Source organism: Haliotis rufescens, unplaced genomic scaffold, assembly GCF_023055435.1.
Source record: "Haliotis rufescens isolate VD_foot unplaced genomic scaffold, xgHalRufe1.0.p SCAF_16, whole genome shotgun sequence".
Taxonomy (NCBI): domain Eukaryota; kingdom Metazoa; phylum Mollusca; class Gastropoda; order Lepetellida; family Haliotidae; genus Haliotis; species Haliotis rufescens.
In genome coordinates, this window is record NW_025963846.1 from 32,360,243 (window position 1) to 32,378,989 (window position 18,747).

Here is an 18,747-nt window from a genome sequence, read left to right on the forward strand (position 1 = left end):
GTAAATTGAATGTCTCGAAAAACGTGTAAATGTATGAATAAAGGAGGTGAATGACTGAATAAACCAGGTGAATGTCTGAATGAAGCAGGTGAATGTCTGAATGAAGCAGGTGAATGTCTGAATGAACCAAGTTAATGTCAGACTGAAGCAGCTGAATGTCTGAATGAACCAAGTTAATGTCTGAATGAAGCAGGTGAATGTCTGAATGAACCAAGTTAATGTCTGAATGAAGCAGGTGAATGTCTGAATGAAGCAGGTGAATGTCTGAATGAAGCAGGTGAATGTCTGAATGAACCAAGTTAATGTCAGACTGAAGCAGCTGAATGTCTGAATGAACCAAGTTAATGTCAGACTGAAGCAGGTGAATGTCTGAATGAAGCAGGTGAATGTCTGAATGAAGCAGGTGAATGTCTGAATGAAGCAGGTGAATGTCAGAATGAAGCAGGTGAATGAAGCCCTCTCCCTCTTCACCTTATCAAGACAACAGGCTTTGTGCATACATATTAATAACGATAGCAGCCTCTGTACCAAGCTCTGTACCAAGAAGGATGATTATGATTTTCCTATCGCGAAATACCCCTTTCATTAGGGCTGCAACGAATACGTAGGTGAATCGTAACAGCCCTACCTTTCACGTCGAGCAACATACCATCAGTTGCATCTCAGGGCGTCCACACTGCACAGTGGCTTATGTACGTTGGAGCCTAAACTAAACTGGAGAGCTAAACTTTTTAATCAAGGTTTCACAATCAAAGCAGGTTAAGTCATACCAAAATCTTTATAGCAGAATTCAGAGGTATTTACCAACTATGACACTTTTGATGTCAACATGGTGCGCGATGCTACCTCTTACTATGGCGTTTTACGTGGAGTTGTAACACTTCCTTACTCACTGGCACTAGTCTGGCACTAGTCTAGCACTAATCTGGCGCTAGTCTGGCACTAGTCTGGCACTAGTCTGGCGCTAGTCTGGCGCTAATCTGGCACTAGTCTGGCACTAGTCTGGCACTAGTCTGGCACTAGTCTGGCGCTAGTCTGGCACTAGTCTAGCACTAGTCTGGCGCTAGTCTGGCACTAGTCTGACGCTAGTCTGGCACTAGTCTGGCACTAGTCTGGCACTAGTCTGGCGCTAGTCTGGCGCTAGTCTGGCACTAGTCTGGCGCTAGTCTGGCACTAGTCTGGCGCTAGTCTGGCACTAGTCTGGTACTAGTCTGGCGCTAGTCTGGCGCTAGTCTGGCACTAGTCTGGCACTAGTCTGGCGCTAGTGTCGGCTGCTGCCGGAGGAGCAGCGCAGGCTTAACCTTTTCGCGGACACCTGGGCATCATCGATGTTGAAACTTGAGAGATCCATCTACGCAATATTCATCACTGCGTTGTCTTTTAGGCACTATGGAATCTCTTTGGGCACATACTGAGTAGTATTGTTTATACCTTGGTGACACCCACGTGAACAGATCTGGTGCTGTCAAACCGACCAGTATAACCAGAGCGAACCCGGGATTCGAACCCATGACTACTTGGTCCCGGCGCAGCTAATAACGAACTTCTGCATCGCCAGATTCCTGACAACCATGTACATTGTACTGCACGTGTGCTGGCATCATTGCGTGTAAAAAAGGTTGGCTGCAGAACGACATGAAATATTCATTTCCCGTGACTGGTAAACACTAATACAAGATTCTCCCTTGATGTGAGTCGTCTGATCTCGCTTCTTTCATTCAGATAGGTCGTGTAGTGTTCCGCCATTTCGTCAGGTCTTCTACAATCGGGCGTTCAATGGTGTGATTCCATTACCTAGGCATGTTAATTAACTTGTGGGTTAACTTCTCACTTCATTAACTTTGTCTCATTCCACATACAGATGTGACTTCTATACACCCCGCACTCTCCCATAGCCCTTAGTCTGCGTTCAAACCGATTTGTCAGTTTTTCAGTGGAGGTGTTTCCTCTGAGTTTCATTACCTCTTGCCTCCGATGTCACACAGATCTATATCCGTGGCACACACAGGGACTCGTCAATACAAGCATCCATTATATCTCCATTTGATATGAATCCTACAAACTCTTAACAAATTACGTCAGTTGTACAGGTGTTGGGGAAAGATTTTCTTCAAAAGATTAGTTTCAAATCAGCTAATGCGTGAGGAGGTCTATTCACATGACAATTTATCAATTCACCTTGCTGTGAATGCACTCGACATCTGGGATTTCTGTCGAATGTGTGATAAGGCAATTCCTTGAGGGCTTCGTTAAACTGGCTTATTGCATCCATGGCCACCCATACGGTCACAGCAATGAGAGGATTTTCACGCGATTAAACCCTTTTAAGAGATATTTGACGTAATACTATAAGATATGTTTAGCGTGGGCCTGCTCTTGTCGGCGTTTGGGAAGGGGTCTTGCACGACGAACTCTCCCTCAACTACAACGCTCTGTCCGCGACATGGCGATCACCTAAGACCAAGAATGTGTATCGGGTTATAAAGAAAACTCGTACCTAGGAAGGATGTGGTATCATGTACAATGTAGCTTTCCCCCGCCACTGACATGTTATGGTTTCTCCGGGAGTATGAAGGTCGTGTTTTAAAGGCCTAGTTACCCCATTCGCTGCAGTCACATGACACCATGAGCTATTCCACATGCTTGAATCAATCACGTGACTTGCTAAATTACCTCTTTGAATAGAAGGGAATAGTTTCCCTGCTGTCGCCCGTGGTCCTTCAGTGTTCTCGACTTGGCATTGTCCGTAGATATGGTATATACCCGGGACACTTTTGTTCGAGGTACAAATGATCAGTTTTAACGTCATGCCACGTTCATTCACGTTTCATCAATTTGTTTATGGAGTTTGTGCCATCTAGTGGGCCGCCATACATCGCTGAATGTCAATTTCACTTTTTAATACAAGCTGTATTGAAGGCAAATTAATTTGAAATAGACACGTGCACATTTCATGAGGAATCTTGGTGGACTTCATTGTCATTGTCTCGTCTCTGTAACGTACGCTCTGACGCCGTATTGAATACGTGTTTATGACAACACATCACATCCCCCATTTCGCACGCTCTTCACGGCATTGTCCACAGTCTATCTTTCACTGCACGTGCGCTGATACGCAGCGGTATGTGAAATTCAAACTCGTTTGATCTGGTTTATTCCAATTTTATCACTGACGTTTTCGTGCAACGTTTATTTTCTCTTGATATGTTGATTACTTGATAATTTACTGAATTTATCTATCGTAAAAATATATTTTATGAAGTTTTTATTCTTCCGAAACGGGTCTTTATGATAGATTAAGGAGTGTCGGTACATTGAGCCTTGGCTGGCGCGATAAGCCTCATTATACACTGGCACTCATCATCTTCATCACCATACTGGAGACGCTGCGAATGATGTACCTTTATAATCACGCCGACAGTATTAGCGTGTTGTCTGCGTATCAAACAAGTAGAGGTCGACACTTATGTGAGGGGAATGTGATACTTATAGGCATTCTTTACACAAATAGCATGGATATATTGTGCACGTTGAAAGATTGGCTTTCTGATAGTGATGACAAAACATGACGACGTTATTTCATCCTCAGCGTGTGACAGAGAGATAAATATGTGTGATACAGTCACCTGATGCATGTACATTCTGCCAAACATGAAAGCGACAATGAAGGCCGATGAAAATGTCCTATTTCTTGAAGGATGTTAAGCTGACATTATGTCATATTCCGTGTGGGGTGTTAAGCTGACGTTATGTCCTATTCCTTGAAGGGTGTTAAGCGGATGTTGTGGCCAGTTCACGGAAAGATGTTAAGGTGGGGAGGTAGATGTAGTGGCAGTGTAGGTAAAGGGTTGGCCCGTCTCGACTGTACACGGTTCGAATTCACAGCTTGGTCGGAAGTCCCTAGTTTGATATTGTAACACTATAGCTAACCGTGACATTACACCCTAGCTCAGCAAACCGTTCACGATACGGATATAATAATTACTACATATAATGAGAAAGTGAGTTAATTTAACGCCTCGTGTGGCAGTATTCCAGTTATATCACGGTGTGTCAGCTTAATGTGGGAGGAAAACCTGAAGTGATGCAGGTCTCAGACGTTTACCACTTCGGTGAAACCCACGAACACGGGTATGGTGCTGAGAAACCTAGTCGTAGCGAACCGGGATTCGAACCCATAAGGTTCTGGCGTGCGAAAGGGACGCAACTCTGCACAGTGAATTGCGGCTTCCAACAACTGAGACATTCGTTCCCCGCGTATAATGAAAATGTATAGACGGTGAAGTGTAGGCTACATTTAAAACCTTTTAATAGGACTATTTTTAAACCATAATGCAGTAACTAAGTTCAGTTGACCTGTTCCCTGTGAGTACAGCCGATTTCAGTTCGTGGTGGACGAGATGAAAGCGCCACAGACAGGTCCTGTAATTATTGCATGTCACTGGACAATGCGAGGCTGGGTCCGTCAGTGAGGTTTCCGTTATACAAACACGACTTTACACAAGTATATTTACGCAATAATCACACGCCAATCCAAGAGGAAATGGTCCAATTTAACCCAAATCCGAACGCGACCTGGTCATTACTGAGCTTATTATCAGCTTATTACTCCTATGCGGTTCATTCAGGCGATTACATTTAGACCGCTGGCTAGGAACTGCCGAGAAATCGCCTCAATTAAGAAGGTATTTTCAGACCTGATCTTTGTTTCTCAAAGTAAAAGCCCCACTGTCCAGGCCGCCGGCAACTTTACCCATCCTTTTATCAACATTCTGCGTCGAAAGATTATGCTCTTAAATTAGTTTTCCGATACCTGCTCGAATAATTTTCCCCACCCCATCGGCTAAAAAATATTCCCCGCAGCCAAGGGATAGACACATGCATAGCGTTTGTCCCTTACCTCGGCTTATTTAGCTGTCAATATCGCTTTATTATCATAGGTGTAGGTTACACTCCATTCTTCCGACAGGCCGGCGAAGACAGCCATTGACAATAGTATTTCGGCGGCGAATGCATATTATCCAATCAGAGTGCCCAAAAGGACCTGTCAATCAAAGTCCGCCGTCAATCATGAAATGCCTTCTACCGCATGGAGCTTGGACCGCTAGTCGAGGCAGCCCCGCGTTACTTTATCCCAGGTAGACGGGTACACTACAGGAGTATTGAAACCTCGGGACTCTGGTAATACCAGCACTCGTATTGTCCATGTGAGGATTACGTGTGTATGCATCTAAACCACGCAGAATGCAATAGAAGATCCAGTGAAATTAACAAGGTAAGGAGATCCAGCAACTTATGTTTACTTCCACGTTGATCTCTGACTTTAACAGAGGGTTCACGGTTTGGTTGTTTCTGGTCTTTTCTGTAAATGTGACTCTAGCAGTGTGAGGAACTCCAAGTTGTGTGTATGACATGTCGTGGGCAACTGACAACCCTCGCACCTACTCGATTTCACATTTCGGGGGTGGATGTCACAGCACATGGAGTGATTATAATATTTGTGACAGTTGGCAATGCAGGGGGTCTCAATTCCGAGCCGAGTATGAACCTCCACTTAACTGCAGATAAACTATCCCCCCCACCCCCACCCCCCCACCCCCCAACAAACTACCCCCATCCCCACCACTAACAGAGGCACTGAAGGTATATAGGTTATTTGTACATTTCAATCAATCAAGACCAACTTGCATCAAGCTATCGGTTTCAGTGCAATGGGTGTGAAGGAGCCCTGTTTGAAATGCGCGACCACGAGAGTAAGTTAACACGTTAACAAGGACCGTTTCACCTGTGTAATGAATTAAAGGTGAAACATTCCGTACAAGGATTTTGATAGATCAGTCGTTGTTTGTTTTAGAATCTTTTTCCCACCTAAATGGTTATTGTAAGGGCTTATTTCAAATAGTGACTTGCCACCGCAGTTTTTTTTCAATGGAAGTGACAGCTATTACCAAACGTAAGTGGTGTTAGTGTTGGCGCGGCTGATGTTATGGTGGACACGTACATATCGCACGGAAGACTTTAATTGATTGCTATATACATACAGATAAGGGGTAAACAAACAAACGGTCACCGAGACGCTTGTTTAAATCCACACTATTTGTTGGCTGAATAGTGCGCTATCAATGGGTTAGACCGCTTTATCAAAACAAGTACTAGAGATTCGCCGCAGATGAAACTGTTATGGTAAACCCCGGGTAGATTGGGTTTTGATGACTAATCAATACCCAGGAAATGTCTATTACAGGGATATTACCCCGTTGACAGGTCAGTGCGTTATTGACAACCTTTTTGTGTGTTACTGACAAGCGGTACCGATACAAGCTTACAGTCGGAGTGGGAGATCGGGGTTTTTATCCGTGCACATTTATCTATACTGAAATGCACGCGACATTTACTAGAACCGGTACAGTCGATCCAGGCTTTTAGTCACGTGTTGTGTTTCTCTGGTTTAATTGACTTTGTTTTCATGTACTACACATAATCATCCTTACACAAGGCGGTCGTGCATATTTCTAGTCGCAGATATATTTATAATAAAATAAAGATACATATTACTGCGACTAAGCCGTATTTGATAACGATATCTCTACCTGATCACTCACAAGTACAGTTTTATTTGTCCTATTCACAAATCAAACTGCACATTTCATAACATTTTATACCCGTGAAGATCCGGGGTAGAATAGGTCTTCAGCCATCCATGGTTGCCGTAAAAGGTGACTGTGCTTGTAGGAGGCGACTAACGGGATCGGGTGGCCGGGCTCGATGACTTGGTTGATGCATGTCATCGATCCCAATTGCGTGATGTCAATCACTGGATTGTCTGGTCCAAACTCGATTATTTACAGACTGCTGCCATAGTGAGTGAGGTGTTAAACAACAAACAAACATAACACTTTAATTCTACCATTGGCTGAGGTCGACTGCAGGTGTGTCTGTCCGTGATTCCGCACACCAGGACGTAAACAATGCTGCCTCTTTTTAATTACAATGACAGGAAAACAGCGATACATTGCCGCTATCACTGATCTGGGTAATTGACAGCGAGGTGCAGGTGCACATGTTACTGCTGAATTATTTTGTCAGATCCGTCACGGTGATGTTTGTTAGATGAGGGCGCATGTAACGCGGGCATTGCGAACACAAGGTAAAACACAGCCAAGAGGCATCAAGGTGCGCAAGTTATGCGTGCTTTTTATAAGGGATAAAACTGTCATTCATAAGTTTTTCACGCCGTAACTTGGAACGCAACACTGTGTCTTTCTCCTGCATTTAACATACTTTGAATACGGAGGCGGAATTTTTGAAAGATAAATAGAAGGGTACAGATGATATAAATGTGGTATTGTGTACGAAAGCTGGCAAGACTAATATGTGATGAAAGTATTTGACATCTGCAGATGACGATGTTGTAATACATACCTGGTAAACACTGCAACTTTTGACATGATGCTGGAGTGGGTGCCTTGTACAAATAACTAGTTGCTAGGCAACTCATCAACTGTGGCCAACGACCCACGGGGCCAATAAAAGGGGTGGTTTGCCTGTACCGTTCAAACCACGACCTCTCGCTTGGAATATAACCCAGGGCTCCGATCCACTACGTGATCTTAGCACTACGTGGTCTTAGCACTACGTGATCTTAGCACTACGAATGTTGTCACTAAAGTATGGGAGTTACGATCGTCTTAGCGCTAACGTCGTTTTGCGGACGGGTCCCAATTCCGAAGGCACTGCAATGTGCACCGATCACCACTCGCCCCCCCACACCTGTTGTCGATAACACTAACTCTCCACGGCGTCATCAAATTAGAGTTTCAAGGGCAGTTAAAGCACCTATAAAAGGAATCGCTTTGAGGGCGGGGGAGAGGCGGGGCAGGTTTGGGGGGAGCGTGTTTATTCAGCACAAGATGAAGAGTATCACGCTCTTGTCTTCACGCAGTCAGAAGTAAGATAATAAGGGCTGTGATTGCCTATCCCCCGTCCACATGTGTACAGCAATGTTCGTAACAACATTGACCACATCCGTCAGTCGGACGCTGATCTGCATCCCTGCTTCGGGTGAAATGTACACATGTCGATATCTGATAATTCGACACGCAGATGGTGGACTCCTAAGTATAGTTAATTCGACTTATCCAGTGTATCATATCGCTGTGACGGCCATGTGGTGAGTGGACCTGTTCGTTTGATGGATGCAGATACGCATGTTGTTTGTCAATATTAACCTTCTGTCCGACTCCGGGTTAGGTCTGGCAGTGGCCATATCGGTGTATGGTCTCTGGGTCTGCTTTGGAATGAACATGTGAATGTGATGGTGACTTACTTACTTACTTACTTACATTGGGAATTTAACGTGCGCATTCCGACATATGCGTATTTTGCGCACGGGCCCGCCAGGCCATATTGTGATTGGTTGAAAAGGCGAAGCAAACTAGAGGGGCTTTTAGGGTTGCTGACTTAATTTTGGAGAACAAATTTGGAATTTTGACTGTGATGGGGAAGGTCGGGATGGTAAATAAGGCAATGGAGCAGGCCACTGGCACTCCAACCACCTTTTAAGTGGTGTACACACATAGTTCTACAGCAGAAACAGGTATGACAGAGTTTGACAGTAAATGGCAGTGTTTGATAGTGTATGACACTGTTTGACAGAGTGCGACTGTGTATGACAGAATTTGACAGTGTATGCCAGTGTATGACATAGTTTGACAGTGTATGGCAGGGTTTGGCAGTGTATGACAGTGTATGGCATTGTATGACAGTGTATGACAGTGTATGATAGTGTGTGACAGTGTATGGCAGTGTTTGGCAGTGTATGACAATGTATGGCATTGTATGACAGTGTTTGACAGTATATGGCAGTATATGACAGTATATGACAGTTTGACAGTGTATGACAGTTTGACAGTGTTTGACAGTGTATGGCACTGTATGGCAGTCTATGAAGTGTATGGCAGTGTTTGACAGTGTTTGATAGTGTATGACAGTCTATGACAGTCTATGACAGTATATGGCAGTGTATGACAGTGTATGACAGAGTTTGACATCATATGGCAGTGTTTGACTGTGTATGACACTGTTTGACAGAGTGCGACTGTGTATGACAGAATTTGACAGTGTATGCCAGTGTTTGACAGTGTTTGACAGTGTATGGCATTGTATGGCAGTGTATGACAGTTTATGACAGAGTTTGACAGTGTTTGACAGTGTTTGACAGCGTATAGCAGTTAATGACAGTTTGACAGAGTTTGACAGTGTATGGCAGTGTTTGGCAGTGTATGGCATTGTATGACAGTGTATGACAGTATATGACAGTCTATGACAGTGTATGACAGAGTTTGACAGTGTATGGCAGTGTTTGGCAGTGTATGACAGTGTATGGCATTGTATGACAGTGTATGGCATTGTATGACAGTGTATGACAGTGTGTGACAATGTATGACAGTGTATGACAGTGTATGACAGAGTTTGACAGTGTATGGCAGTGTTTGGCAGTGTATGACAGTGTATGGCAATGTATGACAGTGTATGGCATTGTATGGCAGTGTATGACAGTGTGTGACAATGTATGACAGTGTATGGCAGTGTTTGGCAGCGTATGACAGTGTATGGCATTGTATGACAGTGTATGACAGTGTTTGACAGTATATGGCAGTATATAACAGTATATGACAGTTTGACAGTGTATGACAGTTTGACAGTGTATGACAGTGTATGACAGTGTTTGACAGTATATGGCAGTATATAACAGTATATGACAGTTTGACAGTGTATGACAGTTTTACAGTGTTTGACAGTGTATAGCAGTGTATGGCAGTGTTTGGCATTGTATGACAGTGTTTGACAGTATATGGCAGTATATGACAGTATATGACAGTTTGACAGTGTATGACAGTTTGACAGTGTTTGACAGTGTATAGCAGTATTTGACAGAGTGAGACAGAGTTTGACAACTTTCGACAGTTTGACAGAGTCTGACAGTGCGTACACGTTACTTGAGTTCAGTGCAATACCATCACGGTGTAGCATATGAAATGCACTCGCTGTGATGTGTTTCAAAGTTGATTGCATAATTGTGTGATAGCGAACATCAGTTACAAGTTCATAGATAACACGCTGCCTTGAGATTCAGGACGAGATCCTTGACTCGGTCACTAATAGTGTATTTAATGAGAATTATGCTTTGAGCTGGTATCCCCGATTTAATTAAAGCCCCCACGCGAGTGGAGGTAGACGCTCGACGTCTAGACGAGGTGAATGAGGTCGAGAGTCTGAATCTGGACATTTAGCTCGTATTCTCCATGTGCCGCACCTATTGCCTACCATAAAGTTGATCATTAATATGTACAACGTTTGTAAGAAATGGAAGTTCTCCTCTCGATATAGCTCGTTTAATTACAAACGTCCCGTGAAAGTGTTTGTATCTCGTTTTATCATTTATGCAGACTTTGGTGCTTATGATACCTTTGGTGGAAAACTATGTTTGTTATTCTAACTTCGTTGCGAGTATTCTGTGCCCTTGTTTCACCACGGCTGGTCTCTATGCATGATTCAACAACGTCTGTGGTAAAACTGATTTGGCGAGAATGTGTAAATGTTAGCAATGAGTCTAATTTTAACTTGTCGATTCATTCACTCGTTCACACGTGCTGTAAGTCATCCCCTAATGTAATGCAACATGAATGTGTATGTGCCGCAACCTCTTCCAGTCGGCCGCGGGCTGTAATGTTCACAGCCCTGGGTACACTGACGTCGGGCTCAGTTTCACGTCGGTTGCACCTGGCTATCCGCCCTCCATCGCTCTGGTAATCCACGTCAGCGTTAACGTCTGTCACGTGATTAGTCATACGGGTACCTGGAACATGCCCCTCTTCAGCAGCTACCTGGAATCCAACTTTTCATCAGTTTTTTTATGAATCATATTTGACTAACCATGAGATAAGGGACCTCATTGGTGAAAATTCACATTTTGACTTTTCATTATGAGTTATAAAACTACAGCATCGTCGGAACACAAAATGCAATTCACAAACCCCAAGTCATATTTATTATAGAGATATAGAGGATATTATATGAGTGTAAAACCGGAATTTAGACATTTAGTCGCAAACATAGTATGGCATGAACACGGATATAATGTTCTGTTTATTACCGAAGAAGATGTCTACATGTAAAGACGAATTTAGAAAATGTTTTTGCACTGATCACCACAGCTGTCCTAGAAAACCACAATTTGTCGACTGACGTCAACAATCTTCAGCTATGACGTCGTTTCTAGTGTGACGTCATTCCGACCTCACGTCACAATAAGATTCGAATGACGTCAACATTGCTGCCCTGGTGACGGAAAGAATACACTGTTGTCTCGTGAGGTGATATGACCTTAGGGCACATATGATTTTTATGACCCCCAAAATGTTTGCCGTCGAAGGTAATACATAGAGGCTATTATATGAGTGTTCATGACATACTATGTTTACGACACGAGTGTCTAGATACCGGAATTTCGACGTGGTATGACCCTAGGCCACATATGGAGAATCTAACCCGGTTGTCTTTTGATATCATATATATATTTCATATCAAAAGACACGAGGGTGAGATTTTATTTATCATCCAACATTATTCTTCCAACTTTTTCACTTTGTAGACAGTAATAATCAGTGCCCTAAGTGTAAAAAGTACTGCTCACAACGTCATTAGCAGAGCTATTTGTGATGTCATTTGATTGTGACGCCATGGTAACCAATGACGTCACAATGGTCTGCAAAGCATTGTGATGCAATTTCATTGCAGCGATATCTACAATGTTGATCTCACCCGTGCGATATATCCTGTGAAAGCCAGTTTTCCGTTGATAAACAGTGAATACTACACTCATTCTCGTTAGATACCATTTTTACGAAACGAGTGGACTTTCTATGGTATCTGACCGAGCAAAAGCATTGTTGTTGATACGCAGGAGACCCATAAGAAAATTTAAAATGTCAATTAGCGCCGCGCTTTGAATATCTGACCAACAGTCTGTCACTCGCCCCGACGGGTTCACGGCTGTGCGATCAAAATGGTTCGGTTTTCTTGATCCATCAGCTGAATTTGTACACTGACCGTATCGTTTTGGAAGAGGGAAATCAGAGTGTTCGACAAAGACGTTTATGATAACTGTACGACTATATGCCGAAGACGTGAAAATCAACGAACTCAAGTCTGTTTGCATGTCAGTGACAGCTTCGAACGAAGGGCAAGGACACCATCGGAATAAGAATCGACGACTGTGATCTACTCACAGTGTTTTACGCTGGGGATCAATAGGTAATGTTATTGTTCACATCTGGGATATTTTGGGCACACTTCCACAGAGTTTTCGAATGCTCTGTGTGGGAATTGTTTACTTTAAGTGATCTGGTCGTGCAGTCGTGTATGCTCATTCATAAACACCCTCAATGTCACAAAATGTCACAAAATACGCTTCGAAGGGGACACTGATGGCACAACCGGAGCATCCAACGTAAGTTTAGATATATGTCTTGATAGGCTAGAGGATTTATGGATGTCAACATCTTTATTATGAGGAACACAATGTTTCGGAGTATATGCTTACTCCTTCATCAGGCCCTCTTCCTTATGGGTATCACTTCGAAACGATCTTCAAAGACTTATGTCCAGATGGTTTAAAACTGACTTCATTTCACCACGCTTTCACACTGAAAGTTTCAGGTGCGTCACGCTCATAGGGACACTCGATGTATAGGTAGTCGTACATTGCAAATGGATATGGCTCGATTGTATCGATATAATGTCTGTAGTAGCACTATGCATAACTAGTTTGGAATGCAAAGCGAATTTGATACGTTTGACCATCTTGTTTGGTTTAATAACATGTTTGTAAATATCTCTCCTACATGAGATTCCTTCAGTTCTGCCTTGTAGTTGCAAAAGTGAATGACGCCTCGCCAGTTTTTTAAGGAATTAAAAAAGTAGTTCCGATGTGACAGAGGTCACGGTTATCCCATCAAAACGAATAATACGAGGTCAACCTTGTACGACACACGTATGACGTACGGATTTAGTATCTTACCACCTGTATCCTCACCACGTGGGTAATGAATGATTTTTATGAACCCCGATATGTTTGCCCTCGCGGGTAATAAATATGACATCACACTGAAGTAAGTTGACGTCAAACGTCTTTATGAAGTCATAGGACTATTTTACCCAAGCACCCATAAGGTCCCGCTTCTCCTATGTGTTCTGTTCTCTTGGCATAAACTCCATGCTTAAAACACACTCCCATGATGAACCTGTAACACCTATTTGGGCCGTTAAAACACGTCGTACTTCCATAGGCTCAAGTTCATTTCACATGTTGAAGCTATATGTATACATGATACGAACAATATCCTTGGGGACAGGAGGCGCACAACTCAAACAAACCTGAATCAATGCCCGCCCAAAGGTCAGTGAAATAGACCTGTCCAGTCTGTAGTGCTGGGATACTGTACACCAATTTCATTGTCCATCTCTCTTGACCAGTGGCCAGGCGATGTATGGGCGATGCTGCAGATGTTGATATTTACACTGATGAGTGGTCAGTTTTTGTTTTGACACCTGGTAAGCGGGAAACGGTTGATATGATATCTACACGTACATGTCTGTGTTGGACACGGGGGAGCGGCACTTGGGTGTGTGTGTGTGGAGTGTTGTAGGGGGCGCTGCAGTGACGAGGCTCGGATGAACTGCGCTGTTCTATGGGGATGGAGGCTGTCTGGCATAGTCTTTATCGTCTGTGGAGGACCTACGTGTGATCTATGAAGTTTAATGGTCACCGTTAGGTCATGTCTTCAAACTGGATTGGCTGGCTAGTGTTGGACGCTCACGTTCACATCACCCCGTTACTCTATTCTGTTGGTGAGAGAGCTCTGACGACAGTCTGTTCGTGAGAGAGAGAGTTCTGACGGCAGTCTGTTAGTGGGAGAGAGAAATCTGACGGCAGTCCGTTAGTGAGAGAGAGAGAGAGATCTGACGGCAGTCTGTTAGTGAGAGAGTTCTGACGGCCGTCTGTCAGTGAGAGAGAAAGAGAGAGTTCTGACGGCAGTCTGTTCGTGAGAGAGTTCTGACGGCAGTCTGTTAGTGAGAGAGTTCTGACCTCAGTCTGTAAGTGGGAGAGTTCTGACGGCAGTCTGTTAGCGAGAGAGCTCTGACGGCAGTCTGTTAGTGAGAGTTCTGACGGCAGTCTGTTAGTGAGAGTTCTGACGGCAGTCTGTTAGTGAGAGCTCTGACGGCAGTCTGTTAGTGAGAGAGAGTTCTGACGGCAGTCTGTTAGTGAGAGAGCTCTGACCTCAATCTGTTAGTGGAAGAGTTCTGACGGTAGTCTGTTAGTGAGAGTTCTGACGGCAGTCTATTAGAGAGAGTTCTGACCTCAGTCTGTTAGTGAGAGTTCTGACCTCAGTCTGTTTGTGAGAGAGTTCTGACCTCAGTCTGTTAGTGGGAGAGATCTGACGGCAGTCTGTTAGTGAGAGAGAGAAATCTGACGGCAGTCTGTTAGTGAGAGAGTTCTGACGGCAGTTTGTTAGTGGGAGAGTTCTGACGGCAGTCTGTTAGTGGGAGAGATCTGACGGCAGTTTGTTAGTGGGAGAGTTCTGACGGCAGTCTGTTAGTGAGAGTTTTGGCGGCAGTCTGTTAGTGAGAGAGTTCTGACCTCAGTCTGTTAGTGGGAGAGTTCTGACGGCAGTCTGTTAGTGAGAGAGCTCTGACGGCAGTCTGTTAGTGAGAGTTCTGACGACAGTCTGTTAGTGAGAGTTCTGACGGCAGTCTGTTAGTGAGAGTTCTGACGGCAGTCTGTCAGTGAGAGTTCTGACGACAGTCTGTCAGTGAGAGTTCTGACGGCAGTTTGTTAGTGAGAGTTCAGACGGCAGTTTGTTAGTGAGAGAGTTCTGACGGCAGTCTGTTAGTGAGAGAGTTCTGACGGCAGTCTGTTAGTGAGAGCTCTGACGGCAGTCTGTAAGTGGGAGAGAGAAATCTGACGGCAGTCCGTAAGTGAGAGAGAGAGAGAGAGAGATCTGACGGCAGTCTGTTAGTGAGAGAGTTCTGACGGCAGTCTGTTAGTGAGAGAGAGAGAGAGAGTTCTGACGGCAGTCTGTTAGTGAGAGCTCTGACGGCAGTCTGTTAGTGAGAGAGAGTTCTGACGGCAGTCTGTTAGTGGGAGAGTTCTGACGGCAGTCTATTAGTGAGAAAGTTCTGACCTCAATCTGTTTGTGGGAGAGTTCTGACGGCAGTCTATTAGAGTCTATTAGAGAGAGTTCTGACGGCAGTCTGTTAGTGAGAGTTCTGACCTCAGTCTGTTTGTGAGAGAGTTCTGACCTCAGTCTGTTAGTGAGAGAGTTCTGACGACAGTCTGTTAGTGAGAGTTCTGACGGCAGTCTGTTAGTGAGAGTTCTGACGGCAGTCTGTCAGTGAGAGTTCTGACGACAGTCTGTCAGTGAGAGTTCTGACGGCAGTTTGTTAGTGAGAGTTCTGACGGCAGTTTGTTAGTGAGAGAGTTCTGACGGCAGTCTGTTAGTGAGAGAGTTCTGACGGCAGTCTGTTAGTGAGAGCTCTGACGGCAGTCTGTAAGTGGGAGAGAGAAATCTGACGGCAGTCCGTAAGTGAGAGAGAGAGAGAGAGAGATCTGACGGCAGTCTGTTAGTGAGAGAGTTCTGACGGCAGTCTGTTAGTGAGAGAGAGAGAGAGAGTTCTGACGGCAGTCTGTTAGTGAGAGCTCTGACGGCAGTCTGTTAGTGAGAGAGAGTTCTGACGGCAGTCTGTTAGTGGGAGAGTTCTGACGGCAGTCTATTAGTGAGAAAGTTCTGACCTCAATCTGTTAGTGGGAGAGTTCTGACGGCAGTCTATTAGAGTCTATTAGAGAGAGTTCTGACGGCAGTCTGTTAGTGAGAGTTCTGACCTCAGTCTGTTTGTGAGAGAGTTCTGACCTCAGTCTGTTAGTGAGAGAGATCTGACGGCAGTCTGTTAGTGAGAGAGATCTGACGGCAGTCTGTTAGTGAGAGAGAGAAATCTGACGGCAGTCTGTTAGTGAGAGAGTTCTGACGGCAGTTTGTTAGTGGGAGAGTTCTGACGGCAGTCTGTTAGTGGGAGAGATCTGACGGCAGTTTGTTAGTGGGAGAGTTCTGACGGCAGTCTGTTAGTGAGAGTTTTGGCTGCAGTCTGTTAGTGAGAGAGTTCTGACCTCAGTCTGTTAGTGGGAGAGTTCTGACGGCAGTCTGTTAGTGGGAGAGAGAAATCTGACGGCAGTCTGTTAGTGAGAGATAGAGATCTGACGGCAGTCTTTGAGTGAGAGTTCTGACGGCAGTCTGTTAGTGAGAGAGATCTGACGGCAGTCTGTTAGTGGGAGAGAGAAATCTGACGGCAGTCTGTTAGTTAGAGATAGAGATCTGACGGCAGTCTTTGAGTGAGAGTTCTGACGGCAGTCTGTTAGTGAGAGAGAGACATCTGACGACAGTCTTTGAGTGAGAGTTCGGACGACAGTCTGAAAGTGAGAGAGATCTGATGACAGTCTGTTAGTGAGAGAGAGAGTTTTGACGGCAGTTTGTTATTGTGAGAGATCTGACGGCAGTCTGCTTGTGAGAGAGCTCTGACGGTAGTCTGCTTGTGAGAGGAGAGGTTTCTGACTTCGGTCTTTTTGTGAGTGTTCTGACGGCAGTTTGTCAGTGAGAGAGATCTGACGGCAGTCTGCTAGTGAGAGCATAGAATTCTGACGACGGTCTGTTTGTGAGAGGAGAGAGCCCTGGAGTACATGTCCTACTTGCCATAGGTTCATCTCGTTATCATGTTAAGAGCACCTGCATGAAAAGGAGACTGCGTGTGTAACGATGGTTACCTATGTGTCTGCAGGGCACAACCTTGTTCAACACTAAAAACTAGTTTTGTACATTTTTCGTCTATTTGCTCCAGACAGACACAGCAGTAGTAGCAGAGTCAATTTCAGACGAGTAGTTTCCTTGCAACTTGTACCCCTTGCAGCAAATAAACAGGTATATAACACCGCGGAGTGTGTATGTAAGTATCGCCTTCAAAGCCTAACACGACAATTAGTGTACTTACACACGTGCTGTTTGCTAGCGAGTTTAATGAGGGAGCCCCGGGTGGTGTAATATACAGTTAGATTAATGTTGGTGTTTCTTCAGTGCACAGTTTTCCTACTTGCTGACCTTGTCAGAGGATGTACGATGTCTTTGTTGTGGTTTCATATTTTGAAAACAATTTAGTTGTCATTGTAGGGGAAGAGAGTAAATATTGTTTCCCGCCCGCAGTCAGCAATGCGGCAGCACACACATTTCAGAAGATCCTCGGCGTCGAGCTACGATGACATCACTCAGGGTCCACATTGACTCGTGACCTCTATTGTAGTCAGCTGTGACGACATACAACCACTCAGGGTCCACATTGACTCGTGGCCCCTATTGTAGTCAGCTGTGATGACATTCAACCACTCAGGGTCCACATTGACTCGTGACCTCTATTGTAGTCAGCTGTGACGACATACAACCACTCAGGGTCCACATTGACTCGTGGCCCCTATTGTAGTCAGCTGTGATGACATTCAACCACTCAGGGTCCACATTGACTCGTGACCTCTATTGTAGTCAGCTGTGATGACATTCAACCACTCAGGGTCCACATTGACTCGTGACCTCTATTGTAGTCAGCTGTGATGACATACAACCACTCAGGGTCCACATTGACTCGTGACCTCTATTGTAGTCAGCTGTGACGACATACAACCACTCAGGGTCCACATTGACTCGTGGCCCCTATTGTAGTCAGCTGTGATGACATTCAACCACTCAGGGTCCACATTGACTCGTGACCTCTATTGTAGTCAGCTGTGATGACATACAACCACTCAGGGTCCACATTGACTCGTGGCCCCTATTGTAGTCAGCTGTGACGACATACAACCACTCAGGGTCCACATTGACTCGTGACCTCTATTGTTGTCAGCTGTGATGACATACAACCACTCAGGGTCCACATTGACTCGTGACCTCTATTGTAGTCAGCTGTGATGACATACAACCACTCAGGGTCCACATTGACTCGTGACCTCTATTGTTGTCAGCTGTGATGACATACAACCACTCAGGGTCCACATTGACTCGTGACCTCTATTGTAGTCAGCTGTGATGACATACAACCACTCAGGGTCCACATTGACTCGTGGCCCCTATTGTAGTCAGCTGTGACGACATACAACCACTCAGGGTCCACATTAAATAGTGGCCCCTATTGTAGTCAGCTGTGACGACATACAACCACTCAGGGTCCACATTAAATAGTGGCCCCTATTGTAGTCAGCTGTGACGACATACAACCGTTGGTACACGTTTCCGGGTCGACAAAGGCGCCGCATTTCGCACAGCAGAGTTGCGTCCCGTAGTCGTACTCAGGATCCGATGACGGGTAGCTTCCCAGATTCGCCCTGGTTAGATTCGTGGTTTGTCAGCACCACAGCCGTAGTCGTTGATTGTAAGTGACAGAAGACACTTGGTGTCGTCATCTCACTGGCGTCCCTCCCACACGATACACCGTTCCAGGCAGCGTTATGCCCGTCAGCTGAATGTGTTCGATACACTTCGTTATCTTTGCTACACCGCTCTACGGGAGAGTGTTATCTCCAGGCATAGTTGATAGCTGAATTGACACAGCTTATATTTGACACTTATGTTGTGAAAAGAAAAGGAGTCCCGT

General features: G+C 44.8%; 1 protein-coding gene across 2 annotated transcripts in view; it reads left to right on the plus strand.

Moving 5' to 3' along the window:
• Positions 1 to 18,747, plus strand: part of LOC124118959 (protein Wnt-5a-like) — a 236,103-nt gene that overhangs the window by 129,953 nt on the left and 87,403 nt on the right. Inside the window, exon 1 of one of the 2 annotated variants that reach the window (XM_046481296.2) lies at positions 5,099 to 5,275. The exons of the other annotated variant lie outside the window; for it this stretch is intronic. The gene's annotated coding sequence lies outside the window, so the exon portion shown is untranslated. Of the gene's footprint in view, positions 1 to 5,098; positions 5,276 to 18,747 lie in introns of those variants that run through there. 2 annotated transcript variants of the gene reach the window in all.